The sequence below is a fragment of the Pygocentrus nattereri genome, chromosome 18 (assembly GCF_015220715.1).
Source record: "Pygocentrus nattereri isolate fPygNat1 chromosome 18, fPygNat1.pri, whole genome shotgun sequence".
NCBI classification, from domain to species: Eukaryota; Metazoa; Chordata; class Actinopteri; order Characiformes; family Serrasalmidae; genus Pygocentrus; species Pygocentrus nattereri.
In genome coordinates, this window is record NC_051228.1 from 17,750,335 (window position 1) to 17,766,500 (window position 16,166).

Genomic DNA, 16,166 nt, shown 5'->3' on the forward strand with positions numbered 1-16,166 from the left:
ACTCATTTTAGGTGAAAATCCTCCAGTGTCTCTCTTGGTAAACCAGTCTTTTAATAGAACGTCATTAATTAGTGACGCTGACGTCTATTAAAATGATCATAAGCAAAAAACACTGAAGGTAAACAGTTTCCATCAGGGAGAACCGAGTGGCTCTGAAATCACTTTTACAAACAAGCAAAGTTTCAGTTTAAGATTACTTTGTAAATTAGTTACAAGTTGAATAAAAACTGGCTTTAAACTCAGGATCACAAATACGTTTTCCTTTACTGTATTGATCTGTAGGTCTCTGTTCATAAACTGGCAAGTTGTTAGAAGACCGGCTCTAACCTTCTGGGTGCCCTTAGAAGAATCTGAGGGCCTCCATCTTGTTAGCTGATATAATACAAAATTAGAGGCTAATGAATAACACTGGCAATAACGGTCTAAATCCTATACATTTGTATTTGTGTATAGCTGATGATTGGATGTTCAATCTAATAAGTTATATTTAAATTACAGAAAACCCCCTCTGTGATTATTTCCATGATTATTTCTTGCCTATCCAGCTAACTTTAAGCTTAGTTTGGTTTAACCCTGGTTGAAGTGGTGACAGCCTTACTTTTCTTTGAGATATTTAGGTAGTATTTCTTTTTTCCTTCATCGGCAGCACACGTTCTACGTCATTTTGGCAGACTCTCTTATTCAGAGCAACTTACAATTTGATCATTTTACTCAGGTAGGTCTAAGGTGGTGTTAGGAGTCTTGCCCAAGGACTCTTATTGGTATAGTGTAGGGTCCTTGCCCTGGTGGGGGACTGAACCCTTGTCTACAGTGTAGAAGGCAGAGGTGTTAACCACTATACTAACCAACCACAATAACCTTTACGTTTTACACTATTAGCTGATCATCGAAATTGTTAACTGCGTTTGTTAAACTAGTTAACCACAGCTGTGTTTGTTAGGTTTTGTGAAGCTGAAACTCAGTCAGAAGATAAACCTGCTTCGATTAGCTGGCAGGTTTTAGCTAGCTAGCTACTTCTTGCCCAGCTAACTACAAGCCAAAACAAACAGTATAACATTAACACCACAAAAAAACCCCTAAGACTAGCTTTATCATTAAAGGAACAGTTTGTTAAATTTTTTGTTTAAAACATTCAAAATGTACTAAAATTATTAACAGAATGTGAAGAAATAACGTTTGACATCATGTCCCAGGCGTCTAGCATGCTAACCAGCTAGCTCTGGGCCCTTCCTGTCTCGTAATACCACTTTGCACCTCAAGAGGCAACAGTGAGTCACAGGGAGGACGAGGGACTGTGTGGAATATACGAAATTGACTTTAATGGTAATACGCGTTCATCACCATGTTTTCATGTTAAGCGGACTATAACTTCCTCCACAGCTTTATTTGCATTGTGCAGAGTTCAGGTACAGAGCCAATGAAATGCAGTTAGCATCCAAAATACAGTATTATTTACATAAAAAGTGTAGAAATATGGTATATAGTGGTAAAAATATAAATATGCAAGTATAATATACATATAAACAGAGTGAGTGGAGAGCATACATGAGGTAGTGTGTCCCATGAGAGCAGCATGTAAACTTATGCTTTGTACTGGCCGAGTATCATATACACGTGCTCAGGGCTGGACTGGGACCCAAATTCAGCCCTGGACTTTTTTCTAGACCAGCCCACTACAATCACATCAACTGCAAATTGAGAAAAAAAAAACACGTTTCACTTCACAACGACTCTCTAGAACAAGTAGAACATAAGAAACAACAAATGATCATATACATACCTTACTAGAGGAGCAATTTTCTGAGCAGGCCACTTTTTTTCTGCAACCTCATCGATGAGAATTTCTGCGTCTAAGGACATCAAAATGTCTCTCTCTGTGGCCATCAACATAAATGCCTCCAAATGATCTTGCGACAACTTGCTCCTGAGTCTGTTCTTGATGAACTTGAGTGTTGATAATGTGCTTTCACATGCCACTTGAGAGATAGAAAGTGTGAGGAGAAACTTATATACCAGGCCAAGAATATGGTAGGCATCTGTCAGCAAGCTAAACCTTCTCAGGACCTAATAACAACAAAGTGGACAATTTTTGCAGGAGGAACAGCTCTTGTTCACAATTTCAGCATCCCCTTCTTCAACTCCTTCAACTTCCTCCACTGTTCTGGACTTGTATTCGTTCAGTGGGGACAGTTTCAACCTATCCCACTGAACAGCCAGGGTTTTCTGTTCACTCTGCAGGTTTGCAACAGTTGCTTGTGTGTTAAAAGGGAGTAAGCACTTGCTGAGTTCCTGTAGGGCTGATTCTGGAAGAGGAGTGGAAGTGACCTGGGAAAAATTCCTAGGGTGTAGGAGAGAGAGGTCAACATAAAGCGTTCCATATATGAGAAATCTTCTCTGGATTGTTTCAACTACCGTGTCCATGATTTGATTATACACCGTAACCTCATACTCTTTGTTTGGATCTCTCACTCTCTCATTGTCAGTCATTTCTCCAGACATTTTTGTCGTCTTTCTTGCTCTCTTCTGAGGCAGTGCAATTTCTGCTACAACATCAGTCTTGTTGTCCTCCTCTTGTATCTTATCATTTGCCCACTGGACAAATCTGTCTGCAGTTGCTTTGACAGAAGCCAAATCTCTGGCCAGACCTTGCAGGTTTTATCGTGTTGCCACAACCATTCTGTGGGCTGACAGAATGTCCATCCTTTCTGTTTGCAGGTATTTTGAACATGGTGAGGTCTGCTCAAAAATCCTGAGGTAAATTTGAGCAGTTATTGTTTCATACCTCAGCAATGCCTCTATGAATGATCTTGCACTCACTTGAACTGTGGTCTTCATGCTGGCCCGATCATGGATGACAGACAATGCAAGAAGAAGATCAACATACAGACCCTTTTCAGGGTGGCCAAATGATCCATTGACCTTCTTAAGAGCATCATGTTTAGCCCACCAGCATGTCGCTCCAATGGGAGAGAGGCGCTTATGTCTCTTGCCCTGGCTCTCCTTCTGCCATACATTCATTCGTAGGAATGATTTACGAAAGAACACAGCAATGTCATTAAGGAGGGAGAACAGTGATCCACCTGCAATTACTACCTGAGTGGTGTCAGCAAGAACCAAGTTGAGAACATGGGCATAGCACCACACATGCAGTAGATTGGGGGACAGAGAGGACATTAGGGGAGAAAAACCTTTATACTGGCCTTGCATATTAGATACACCATCAGTTGCATGTCCAATGCACTTGCTTACGTCCAATTTAAACTTTTCAAGTACTTCACGAAGCAGAATGACAACATACTGCCCAGTAGCTTCTTGGCACTTAACAACAGCAACTCCTTCATTAACTCTGTCTGTGACATATCTCAGAATGACAGAACATTGGTCTTGAGAAGTGATGTCCTGTGTTGTGTCAGTTTGAACTGAATACATTCCAGCCTTCTGAACATCATTTGAAATGCATTCCTGGATGAGTTGTTGAATTGTATCAATGACTTCATTGACAGTTGTTGTAGAAAGAAATGTTACCAGAGAACCTCTCCCCCTTCCTGACCGAGCACAATTCTTGCTTTTCTCAATACTGGTAGTTAAATATTCTTTCAGGCAAACATCATACTTTCCCAGTAGTAGCACAAGCTCTAGAAAGTTACCATGATCAGCACTACTGTCTTCTAGGTTATATGCTGCATCATTCTCCACCCTATAACTAAGCCCCCGCTTGTCTATAACCTTTACTGTATCCACTATGTGCTCCAGAATCTGTCAATTCTTTCGTACCTGTTCTTTTTTCGCAATTTGCTGGCTGCCAGGGCAGCACGGTGGTGTGGTGGGTAGCGCTGTCGCCTCACAGCAAGGAGGGCCTGGGTTTGATTCCCCGGCCGGGCGACTGAGGTCCTCTCTGTGTGGAGTTTGCATGTTCTCCCCGTGTCTGCGTGGGTTTCCTCCAGGTTCTCCGGTTTCCTCCCACAGTCCAAAGACAGCCCAAATTGCCATCAGGCCAATTGGACATGTTACATTGCCCCTAGGTGTGAATGTGTGAGTGACTGTCTGTGTCTGTCTGTCTGCCCTGTGATGGACTGGCGACCTGTCCAGGGTTTATCCTGCCTCTCGCCCGAAGACTGCTGGGATAGGCTCCAGCACCCCCCGCGACCCTGACGGAGAAGCGGTTTAGAAAATGGATGGATGCTGTCTGCCACACATCAAGCTCTGTATGTTTGATTTGGTAGCCTGTAACAAAAATGCTTCAGCACAGTTTCATGTAAGAAACTTTTTTCATGCTCTTCTATGCACTGATGTACATGTTTTCAATCTATCATGCCAGTAATGAATGAACTGTTGTCAGTGGACTTTCCGAATGCCATGCATACAAAGCAATACAGCGCATGCTTCTCCTGGCAGTATGTAAGCCACTTTCTACTGGTGCCGTCTTTGCACCAGAACACTTTCTTTGCCAGTGGGCAAGCTGCTTTTTGTTGAGGATGATACCTAAGGAACAAATTCAAATTATCCAGTGTGGGGCGAGTATAGTAGTTTATTCTCTTTTTCATTGTCTTGTACACTGTCATGTGTATCATCTTTTCTCTTCTCACTGACTGGCTCTTCTGTTGCTCTCTCCTCTTGTGTATCTTTCTCCTCAACCTCACTAACTGGCTCCTCTCTGCAGTTCTCTCTTCACTTTGCCTGACTGTGAGAGCTGAATCCCCTGAACTGTCCTGAACCTAAGGGACAATGTAGATGTCAACATATTATATTTAAATATTTTTTCTATTCATAGTTTCCAAGTAACTTACTACTGAAGTTAATTGAAATGACCATCCTATTACAAGGAAAACATTTTTTCTGCATGTTGGAATCAATAAAGTTCTATATATCAATCTATTGCGTTTAAAAAAATCTGTTTATATTATTATTTAATAGGGTTTTCCCCATCTTGTCACAGTAAACTTCTAAACACTGCTGGAATAAAGCCTGACCTTTCATAATTGTCTTAAACAAATAAGACTGCCATCAGTTACTATGGACAAATATTTCTGAACTACAGTAAGCACTGCTTAATCTCCTAAATGAGCTTTCTCCACAGGGTCACCGGGCTCTCCTGTAGAGATAGGGTGAGAGGCTTGGCGATTCGGGAGAGGCTCAGAGTAGAGCCGCTGCTCCTCCACGTTGAGAGAAGCCAGTGGAGGTGGTTCGGGCATCTTGTAAGGATGGCCTCTGGACGCCTCCCTAGGGAGGTGTTCCAGACATGTCCGATGGGGAGGAGACCCCAGGGAAGACCCAGGACACTTTGGAGGGATTATATCTCAAGACTGTCTTGGGAATGCCTCTGTATACCTCCAGTAGAGCTGGAAGGGGTGGCGGGGGAGAGGGAGGTCTGGCCCTTTTTGCTTCAGCTGCTGCCCACACGACCCGGACTCGGATAAGCAGATGACGATGGATGGATTAATCTCCTAAATTAAACTCTCCACCTTGGTGTCCACCTTCAGGATCAGAGACTAATGGTACCGTCTCAAATGACTTCATTTGCCCTATGAACAATGTTGGACAAGAAATGGCAGAATCTCCACCCAAACAGTGCAAAATACGTCTGATCAAAAGCCACTTATATGCAGGAATAGTTTATATAACCCCATATTTAACATTTAATGACGGTATAGGCGTCATTTGAGACAGGGCCTTCTCATGCGTGACTGCACGAACGGGCAAACATAGTTAGCAAGCTAGCTGATGAAGCAAAGGCACTCTGGACATTACCTCTGTATTTTGCTCGTCCTCAGTACGACAGCTGAGCAATTAATCTAGTTTCATGCATTTTCCTGCGTCTCTTTTTAGTTTTTTCTTTTTTTTTATCGCATGCCTTTTCAGCACCTCCTTTGTGCTTTTTCGACGTTGTCTCCATTTTGCCTTAATTACTAACGTGGGTTCGTTTCTCGTTTTTTTTTTAAACCGTTCACAGTTGTTGTGATTACGTTTTAGGCTGGGGTTGGCGGCTTGTCTGTGGTTGGCTAATGGCCATGCACTGTGGACCAATGCACAGTTCGATATTAGAATACTTAAATCGGGTTCAATTTTTAGCTCTCCACACACAGAGCGGCCCACACACAGAGCGGCCCCCCGGGAATTGTCCCAGTACTCAATCCCTGACACCAATGTAAACCTTTGTTCTTATAATGCGTTTTTATGGTTTTCCTGGGGACAAGCCACCTGACTGAGAAACTGAATCTCAAAAAAAGTTTTTCAGTAGTCATGAAAGGGCCATTGACCTTGGCTTTGAACATAAAGGTCACTTGGGATCTCCTTTGGGTCACAACTCTTTCTTAAGAACATGTTAGAATAAAAGTCCTCTTAATTTTGCTGCATCATATGACACCTCATTTTTGTAGGTTTATCAAAATTTTATATGCAACTTCTAACTAATGAGACATGACTGTGGTGAAGCCACATAGCTGTGTAGTGATGTTTTACAACACTGCATTACATTCCAGTTTAAGATTAAATGTGTAAATACACTGCTCAAAAAAATAAAGGGAACACTTAAACAACACAATATAACTCCAAGTGAATCAAACTTCTGTGAAATCAAACTGTCCACTTAGGAAGTGACACTGATTGGAAATCAATTACACATGCTTTTGTGCAAATGGAAGAGACAACAGGTGGAAATTATTGGCAATTAGCAAGACACACTCAATAAAGGAGACTCAATAAAGACCACTTCTCAGTACCTTTCTGCTTTCTGGCTGATGTTTTGGTCACTTTTGAATGTTGGTGGTGCTTTCACACTCATGGTAGCATGAGACGGACTCTACAACCCACACAAGTGGCTCAGGTAGTGCAGCTCATTCAGGACGGCACATCAATGCAAGCTGTGGCAAGAAGGTTTGCTGTGTCTGTCAGTGTAGTGTCCAGAGGCTGGAGGCGCTACCAGGAGACAGGCCAGTCCACCAGGAGACGTGAAGGAGGCCGTAGGAGGGCAACAACCCAGCAGCAGGACCACTACATCCGCCTTTGTGCAAGGAGGAACAGGAGGAGCACTGCCAGAGCCCTGCAAAATGACCTCCAGCAGGCCACAAATGTGCATGTGTCTACACAAATGGTTAGAAACCGACTCCATGAGGATGGTATGAGGGCCCGACATCCACAGATGGGGGTTGTGCTCACAGCCCAACACCGTGCAGGACGTTTGGCATTTTCCAGAGAACACCAGGATTGGCAAATTTGCCACTGGCGCGCTGTGCTCTTCACAGATGAAAGCAGGTTCACACTGAGCACATGTGACAGACGTGAGAGTCTGGAGACGCCGTGGAGAGCGATCTGCTGCCTGCAACATCCTTCAGCATGACCGGTTTGGCAGTGGGTCAGTAATGGTGTGGGGTGGCATTTCTTTGGAGGGCCGCACAGCCCTCCATGTGCTCGCCAGAGGTAGCCTGACTGCCATTAGGTACCGAGATGAAATCCTCAGACCCCTTGTGAGACCATATGCTGGTGCGGTTGGCCCTGGGTTCCTCCTAACGCAGGACAATGCTAGACCTCATGTGGCTGGAGTGTGTCAGCAGTTCCTGCAAGATGAAGGCATTGAAGCTATGGACTGGCCCACCTGTTCCCCAGCCCTGAATCTGATTGAGCACATCTGGGACATGATGTCTCACTCCATCCACCAACGCCACGTTGCACCACAGACTGTCCAGGAGATGGCGGATGCTTTAGTCCAGGTCTGAGGAGATCCCTCAGGAGACCACCCACCACCTCATCAGGAGCATGCCAGGGCGTTGTAGGGAGGTCATACAGACACATGGAGGCCACACACAATACTGAGCCTCATTTTGACTTGTTTTAAGGACATTACATCAAAGTTGGATCAGCCTGTAGTGTTTTCCCACTTCAATTTTGTGTGACTCCAAATCCAGGCCTCCATTGGTTAATAAATTTGATTTCCATTGATTTTTGTGATTTTGTTGTCAGCACATTCAACTTTGTACAGAAGTATTCAATGAGAATTTTATTTATTCAGATCTAGGATGTGTTATTTGAGTGTTTGCTTTATTTTTTTTAGCAGTGTATATCCATGCAGTTCCACTAAACTGTTTTATAAACATGTTTGCTCTGATTTGATTCCACTTGTAGAGCTATTTTACGGTAAATACAGTATAAAACACCTTTACACAGAGCTACTGTGTTTTACAAAGAGGTGGTTCTGCAGGTGATGTGAAAGTGTGTCAAAGACAAAAAAGCCTGATCAAGTTCAGCTTGTGACTGACACCCATCCAAGGTTCCCTTTATTGTACAGGAGTCCAAGCATTTTAATATGTTAGTGTTTCATGTGAAGTTTAAGCTGTTTTTTTTATCCAGTCTGACCTTTTTTTACATGTGTAGAATTAGCTTCATTGGTTTAGATTACCCTCAAAATAGGGACAGTTATTTGGGAAAGATGCACTGCTGGTGAAAAGTTTAGGCAACAAACAGCTCTTCAACTCAGTAAATGAGTAGTTAACGTATCTGCCTTATACTGCATCGTGATCAGTGCTACGTGTCTGCTGAATTAGTGACAAATCAAGACACTGATGGGACTTCACTGAGCTGAGGTGAGATGTGAGGTATAATGGACTGTATGTTACAAACACTGTTGTCACATAACATAAACATGTTTTGAACTAAAGAACGTTACCAAGGTGAAAGAACGTTCCATAGAACCCCGAAGAGGCTGAAAGTCTAAAATCGTTCAGTCGTTCACCGACACCCAAACGATCAAGCTGCTTTCTCTTGAGTTCTCACTCACGACGAACCACCGGACTCTGCTTTAAGATGAAGCTTCCTGCGTTCATCTTCGGCGCTCAGCTGCGGCCAGCGGTTCTTTGTGCCGCTGGCATCTCAGCAGCAGCTGTAACGTCTGCTTTTCTTTTTTACAGGTGGCGGCGGATCCAGGACGGACAGCGGACGACGAGGGACGAACATGCAGCGACCCAGACGGACGGCTGCGACGGTGAGTTAGCGAGCGGATATTTCTGCTAGCATAGAGCGCTAAGAGAGACACCTGATGTAGAAAAACGGCCGGAGAGAGAAACTTAGTGCTGCTGGTCCCGACAGCGAGTTCTGAGCTGCAGCAGCTACAGCTGACGGCCTGTTTCAGTATAAAACAGGTCTGAGGGGGTTTTGGGGATGAAGGCTTTTAAAAAATGCACTTTTTATTTAAGTTACTGGTTGAAGACTTTAACAGGCCGAGACTGGGTGATACGGAGGGATCACGTGATCTGATTCACACCGTAACTTTAAGTAGTGAAAGAGCTCACTAATATCCGTTTTTCACACTCAGCAGCCCGAACCGAGCCGGTATTTAAAACTTAACGAAGAAGCTGACTAACTACTGCAGCTTTCTGCTCTCTTATTCACTTATTTTACAGATTTGACTTGTTTTGTGTCAGTAACGTTAGCTAACTTTAGCCTAAAGCTAATCAGTTGGTGTTACCTAGCAACGGACGACACGTGCGCGGCCGGAACGTAAAGACTTCGTGACAATAATGTGAAAAATGTCAGTCAGTTTGTCTGATAGCTGCAGTTACTGGTGTGAAAAGGTCCAAACTAAAGTGTGATAAACTGGAAGTTGTGAATGTAGTGAAAGCGCTCGGCGCTGTTTATCAGAGCGGTGTCAGTTTCTGTTTCCCAGACGTTTTTAACCTGCAGCGCTAACGTTGTTCCTCCTAATAAACAGACACTCGACCAGCTCTGTCTCCTCATTATTCACCACCATCACTGAAATATCTTATTAGGCGAGTTTTCATCAACATTAACACACAAAGTCCATAAGAGGAGACGGTGTAGATCGAGTCTGCAGTGTCTGGGATTTTTAAATGCACATTCATAAAAACAAAAACATCTCAAAAGTCAAATCACAATTTTGCAGCATGAATTAATGTAACGTCATTATATTAGTAGTGAACTATGCTGCCTGTCACAGCCCAGATACTAAGCATGTATTGGTCCAGTGGTTTGATATGGTCAACACCTGGTTGACTGTTAGCCACTGCTGGTCCACCCTCAGACCACCCAGATTATTGTCCTGTTTACAACATCTAATTAGTTTTTATCTCCACAAACTGATTTTAAATGCATGGAGGCTTTTATTTTTTAAGGTAAAACAAGAAAATATTACAGGGGAAATTTTTAATAACTAGGCCAGACATAAAATAATTTTGTTGACAACACTGTTGCTGATACTGTATCAAAATAAAATGATTTACTAATTTACAGAGGACAATGAAAGAAAGAGTAAAGAAAAGAAATAATTGGACTGTGAGTGAAAAAGTAAAGTAAACAACATTTTACTCTGTTTAACCACTCTTTGGCCATCTGGAAAACGCTGAGCAAAAAGCCATTGGGCTGCCAGTTTTGCCATCAGTGGGCCAACAGTGGGCTCTATTGAGTAACACTGGCTTTGTTCTAAAGTTGGGACAGTATTTTGGGGGGAAAGAAAATTTGTCTAGTCAGGATGTTTCTGTGATACTGTTTTCTGATCTGGAGTTAGGATAAGATCATGAACTGTTGTCCTGGAATAGGTTTTGTCCTAGTCAGTCCTAACTGAAGTTGTCATGGATACTAAACAGATAAGATTTCAATGTTAAGATGTTTCTGTAATTTGACCCCAGAGTAACAAACGGTCAGCTCATAGTGACCCTTCAGCTGCCCTTCATTCAGGAGAGTTTTTGAGCAGTGCTGCAGATACTCTTTACACTGTAAAGCCCTTCAGGATCCTGAACATGCCAGTTACTATTTAAACTCTTTTCCTCAGGAACGGAGGAACACAAGCTGGTCATCTTACCTTCAGGCTGTGTCCCCGTGCCACAGGTGGTCTTTCTTACTTATCAGTTTGAAATGGCTAAAGATCATGAAGATGAAGTTCATTCATACTTGACTACACCAGTGTCCATGTATTAACCATGTATTGGTCTCTGCTGTAGGAGGTTTCTGTGCTCAGCTGGCAGCAGGCGGTCTTAATTCCACCCCTTTCTTGTGTAGCGCTGGTGAGATTTGAGGTAAAATTCTGCTCTTCTCACAGATTAAATGCAAAGAAAGATTTTTTTTTTCCCACTAATATCTGATTAGTACTGCAGTCGCCCCTAAACACTTGATTCTCCTCTGTCCCTGTAGCAGCCCTGCCAAGTTTTGCACAGAGCAAACAGGATGTTTGCTTACACCTTCTCACAGCCACGTTTTGACAGCACGAAGGTTCGTTTCAGCCGATTATTTTGCCAATAATACACTTTTCAGCACAAACACTTCACTGACTTGTAGTTTGATTCTGAATGTGACGATGGTGAAGTTAATGAGATGTTTTCACATGATTCCTGCAGTTGGTGGAGTTGAAGCTCCAACACAGGACCATCTGTGAGGGCCTGGAGTCTGAGCACTGGTGGGTGCTCAGCAACGAATTTTATCATTTGTTCCCGGAGGTGAGACTCAGTTCTTGGAGCAAGTTCATCATTTGATATATTCTGCCGTCTCTGTCTGTTTTACTGCCTTTTTATTTTAACTTCATGGTGTTCACTGATTTTACAGCTTCCTCCTCAGCACTTCGGTACTGTGGCTGCTGTGGCCTGCATCAAGGTAAAGCTATAATCTCATTTGGACTGCAAGACTTTTGCCACCAGATTGCCCATTTAGAAATTTTTATGAACATCTCATCTGCTCATTCAGCGCATTGGAACATCGATCAGCGAGGCGTCCATCTACCTTCGCACTGAATCAGTGGAGACATCACTGCAGAATGTTACTCTGGTTAGTACTTCATTGTGCGCTTCTGCAGTTTCAGTTAATAGATTGTAACATAGTAGTTCTGTAAAATCATGTCAAATATAAATTCAAGCATTTTCAGCATTTCTCTATGTGTGTTTTGCAGCAAACCAAAGTGTCGAAGACGCTGAGGATGGTATCCATTGGTTCAGATGGCTGTTGCAGGAGTCATCAGTCCAGCAACACACGGATCCTTGAGACGCCTGCACCGTTCACGGTTTCCAGGAAACCAAGAGGACCCCCACCAGGCTTCTAATCACTCTACACTTTAATATCATATATATTTTTACATTTCTTTATCATAGCAACTGTAGTTTTTGTAATGCAATTATGTTGTTTTTTCTAACATTTTGTGTGTGTGTGTGTGTGTGTGTGTGTGTGTGTGTGTGTGTCTTTTTTAGATGCAGTTTTCTGTGTAACTAGGAGAGCCCCTGGATGTTTATCTCTGAGAGCATGACGGTGGATCATCACATCTACTCATCTCTAGACTGGAGACATGGTATGAAATAATGTTTATTTTAAAGGGGAATAAAAGTAATTACTATATTGCCTTACAACTCCCTTCATGTGCCCCTCCACCACAAAAGCATAAAAAAATTGTTTTAGTCCATGACGTTATCTCAGAACTACTGTGTATGTATGTATATGTACAGTGTATTTATAAACAACTCATGTAATAACCTTCTGTCAGAGAGCTTTAAGAGGCATTAAACTCAGACATCTGGTTCCACTGTGAACAGAGTTTGTCTAAAACAGTGCATTTCACATCAAACCTCTCTGAATCACTTTGGTTAAATCTGAACTTTTTCATTATAGAGAAATTTTAATTCAAATACTGACCAAACAGTACATCAGTAGATGAGAGTTATTTTGTAGTTATTTTGAGCTAATCTAATTCCTCTCTCAGAAGTAGAACCTGTATTTGTGTTTTAAGGTTAAAAGACAGAGATTCATAAACTCCATTCAGTGTAAATAACTGGGTAAAAGGCGAAAACACCTCTGACTTCAATATTTATGACTTTATCTGGAGCACTTTAGATCTCTCCCATCTGTTCTTTCCTCTCTGTTTAATATTCACAGATTTCAGACAATATTACATCTATTACATTTTATTTAACCATGTTTAGAATATCTTAAGCCCTATTCAGTTGGGATTAGTTTTACATGTATAGGTGGGATAAAGTGACTTTTACTAGCGTTTCCCAGTGGTTTTAGTCCCATGTCAGTGATTTTTACCAACTTTTCGCTCCTGCATCAGTAAAGATTCTGATGCCTTTTATCTTCTGTAAAATGAGCCATAAAAATAACCTCAGGTTATATTAATCCTGTGTGACTCGAAATGTTGGTAAAACAGTATCGTATCTTCTGAAAACTCCACTCCCATCTCTGTGATTTAGCCTGAGATTTCTTGCCCTGTGTGAATCACTCATAAACATTACAGATGTCCTGAGGTGAACGGTCATTGCCCCACCTCCTCATGGAAAACTAAACCCGTCTGAATAGAGCTTTACTCTGTCTTTTACATTCTTTCTCACTGTTCTTCATTCAGGGTCCCAGTGCATCATTCCTCCTGGATTAGAGGCTCTAGACAGCAGTGACTCCAACATGTCATCAAGAAACTCTGGACAAGAGGACTGTTCTGTTTCTGGACCAGATCAGAGGATGTACGTCAAAGGAAGCCTTGACAAGAAGTGCAGCAAGACCTTCAGAGACTTCACCAACCGCCATCACTGGACTTTATCTTTAGCATTTAACTTCATCAGAAGCAGGATCACTATGGACATCGTCATTATTATCTTGGCCACAGACCCAGGCCCATTAGAGACATCAGGACTCATGAAGAGAAGATCAGTGCCATCATCACCACTGGACATTGTCATCATCCAATTTTTGTCTTCATCAGCAGAAGCAGGATCACAGCTCCCATCATACACATCAAGATCTCAGTTATCAGCATCATCATCATCATCATCATCATCCTAGTCAGAAGATGTTGCTTCATCTCATCATCAGACAACAAGCTACTAACCAGCTCATAGGATTTTGTGTTTAAGCAGTGAATCTGCTTTGTGTAATGAACATGGACTCTTTCCTGAGATCCCACTAAAAGGCTTCCCAGCCTAGGTTCTAGACTGTTGGCTGTACTTACTGCTCTGCTATTTATCTACAACTAACAGTTTGGCATCCATGCTCGGACTAATCATCATTCAAGTGGGATTTTCACTTAAGTTAAAAAAAACAAGTTAATAATTAATTATTGACAATCAAAAATAGTTCCAAGTTTCAGCAGCATATAATAATCTTTATTTCTGTTTTGTGAATTGTAATTACAGAATTTTTACAAACCCTAACAATATTTTTCAGTGAAGTGTGAATTTATTTCAATGTTACAAACAAATAACCTTGTTCTAATTTTTACCTTCTGTCAAAATTATTTGAAAAATTCTCATCATAAAAAGATGAGGTGCATTTTTAGGCCGGTGAGAATCTGTTCAATGTATTTATATTTGTTTCGTAGCTGCTATAAAAGGTATAAATTGATTTCAAACAAGATCAGTTTTTCCTCCAAGGTGATGTCAGGTGGTGGAACCAGGCATAAATAATAATAATAATTAATATTTAATCAAAATTATGACTATTTATAAAGTAGTCTTTGTTCTTGATCTTACATTTATACATGCATTTTATTTTTAATATATGAACATTATAAAAAAAAAGATGGTTTCCTGGGGTCAAATCACCTGACTGACAAACTGACAATAAATTACAGCTTTTATATTTTTACTCATGGAAAGGCTGCTAACCTTTTTATTGCACCATGAAGGTCACTTTGGATCTTGTTTGGGTCACCACTCTTTTTTTAAGGACGTCAAAATAAAAGTCCTCTTCTGTTGCTTTTGCTACATGACAGCTCCTCATTTTTGTAGGTTTGATCATAATTGGATAAACAGCTTTTTCTTAATTTTAGGTTTAAGATTGAAAGTGTACATAAGGAATATCCAGGCAGTTCTACTAAACTGTTTTTATTGAGTTCAGGTAGTTTATCAACATAATTCAAAGCACGTAAATGAAGATTTTGGCATATTTGTGGAAACAGTTTAATTTACTATTAAATTGCTGTGTTTGTTAGCACCGTTAGCTTAGCAGTCCTAGGGTCATCATCATATGCTGTGCCTTTAGAACCTCAGCACTTTCAAAACATGATTTAAGGTTTTAATTTGAATATTCATCATCGCTAAAAGACTAAAAGACACAGAAAACGTCTGTGTGAAGCTTAAACACTTTATTTTGCAATGACAAGTCACCATCTTCTGACGCAGCCACATGTTGTTCCACCCGGTCATGGAAAAAGACAACATAAAAATGTTTACAAGGTGTTGTAGAAACTATAGAGTTTTTCAGAGAAAACATGGTGTCCCATTTTCAACAGCAACTCTTACGGCCCCTGGAAATGAAATTTGTTTCTTTCCCCACCGTATCCACATCCAACACCCCCCAAACAAATATAGTAACAGTAACATCTTTGAACAAAAATGCAAGAAAAAAACTTGAATTACAAACTGTTCTGTATAATAAAGCAATCATGATGGTTTGTTTCTGTGAAGAACTCCTGATTTATTCTAATAAAACATTAAGACGGCGAGGTGGAAAAGAACTGTAAGGTAGAGTCTCTAGCCGGATTGGAGTCCATAATTCCTGTTTACTCAAAAACACATAAAAAGGTCAAAAAACAGAATCAGAGTCAGACACAGTCTAAAAAGTAAAAAAAAAAAAAAATCACAAAACAGCAGTGAAACCAAGGGGAGATCAAAAAGCAGAGTCAGAGAGTTCAGGAAAAAGGTCTCAGTAAACCAACAGAGAAGAAACAAGGCTTGGTATGCAGATTAATTGGCATCACCTCACAGAGATCTAATGTGAGTGAAGGTCCTTATAAAGGGAGCTAAATGAGCTGCAGGTGAGACAGCTCAAGGTGTAACTAGGAAGCAAGTCAGTTCTCAGGTGAGGCTGACCTCTGGTGACAAAGGCGAATATTACATATTTACAACATTTCATATTTACTCACTGGGTGAGTGAGGGACTGAGTGTGTCTGTGTTTTGGTCACGCTGACTAAGTGCTCTTGTTACAGTGTGATGAGTAACAGGATGAACACCTGTTTTAAAATCCTTGAAATAACAGTTTGACTCTTAAACATCTGTAGTTTAACATTTAATAGAAATATTAAATATTTTATTATTTTATAAATATTTTAATTATTTTATATTGAAGAAAACAACAAAGAAATGTCACAAATATGTCCACCCTATCAATGACAATGAAAGGGGGGACAATTTTAGATAAAAAAAATCAAATGATGAACACATGGCTGACCTACAGCTGCAGACCCATT

The 16,166-nt window shown here is 41.2% G+C and overlaps 1 long non-coding RNA gene across 1 annotated transcript; it reads left to right on the forward strand.

Moving 5' to 3' along the window:
- The first annotated feature begins 11,142 nt into the window (after nucleotides 1-11,142).
- LOC119265967 lies at nucleotides 11,143-11,698 on the forward strand. Its single transcript, XR_005131793.1, has 4 exons — nucleotides 11,143-11,214; nucleotides 11,340-11,438; nucleotides 11,545-11,592; nucleotides 11,683-11,698. It is a non-coding gene; the product is annotated as an uncharacterized LOC119265967 (long non-coding RNA).
- The last annotated feature ends 4,468 nt before the right edge of the window (nucleotides 11,699-16,166 follow it).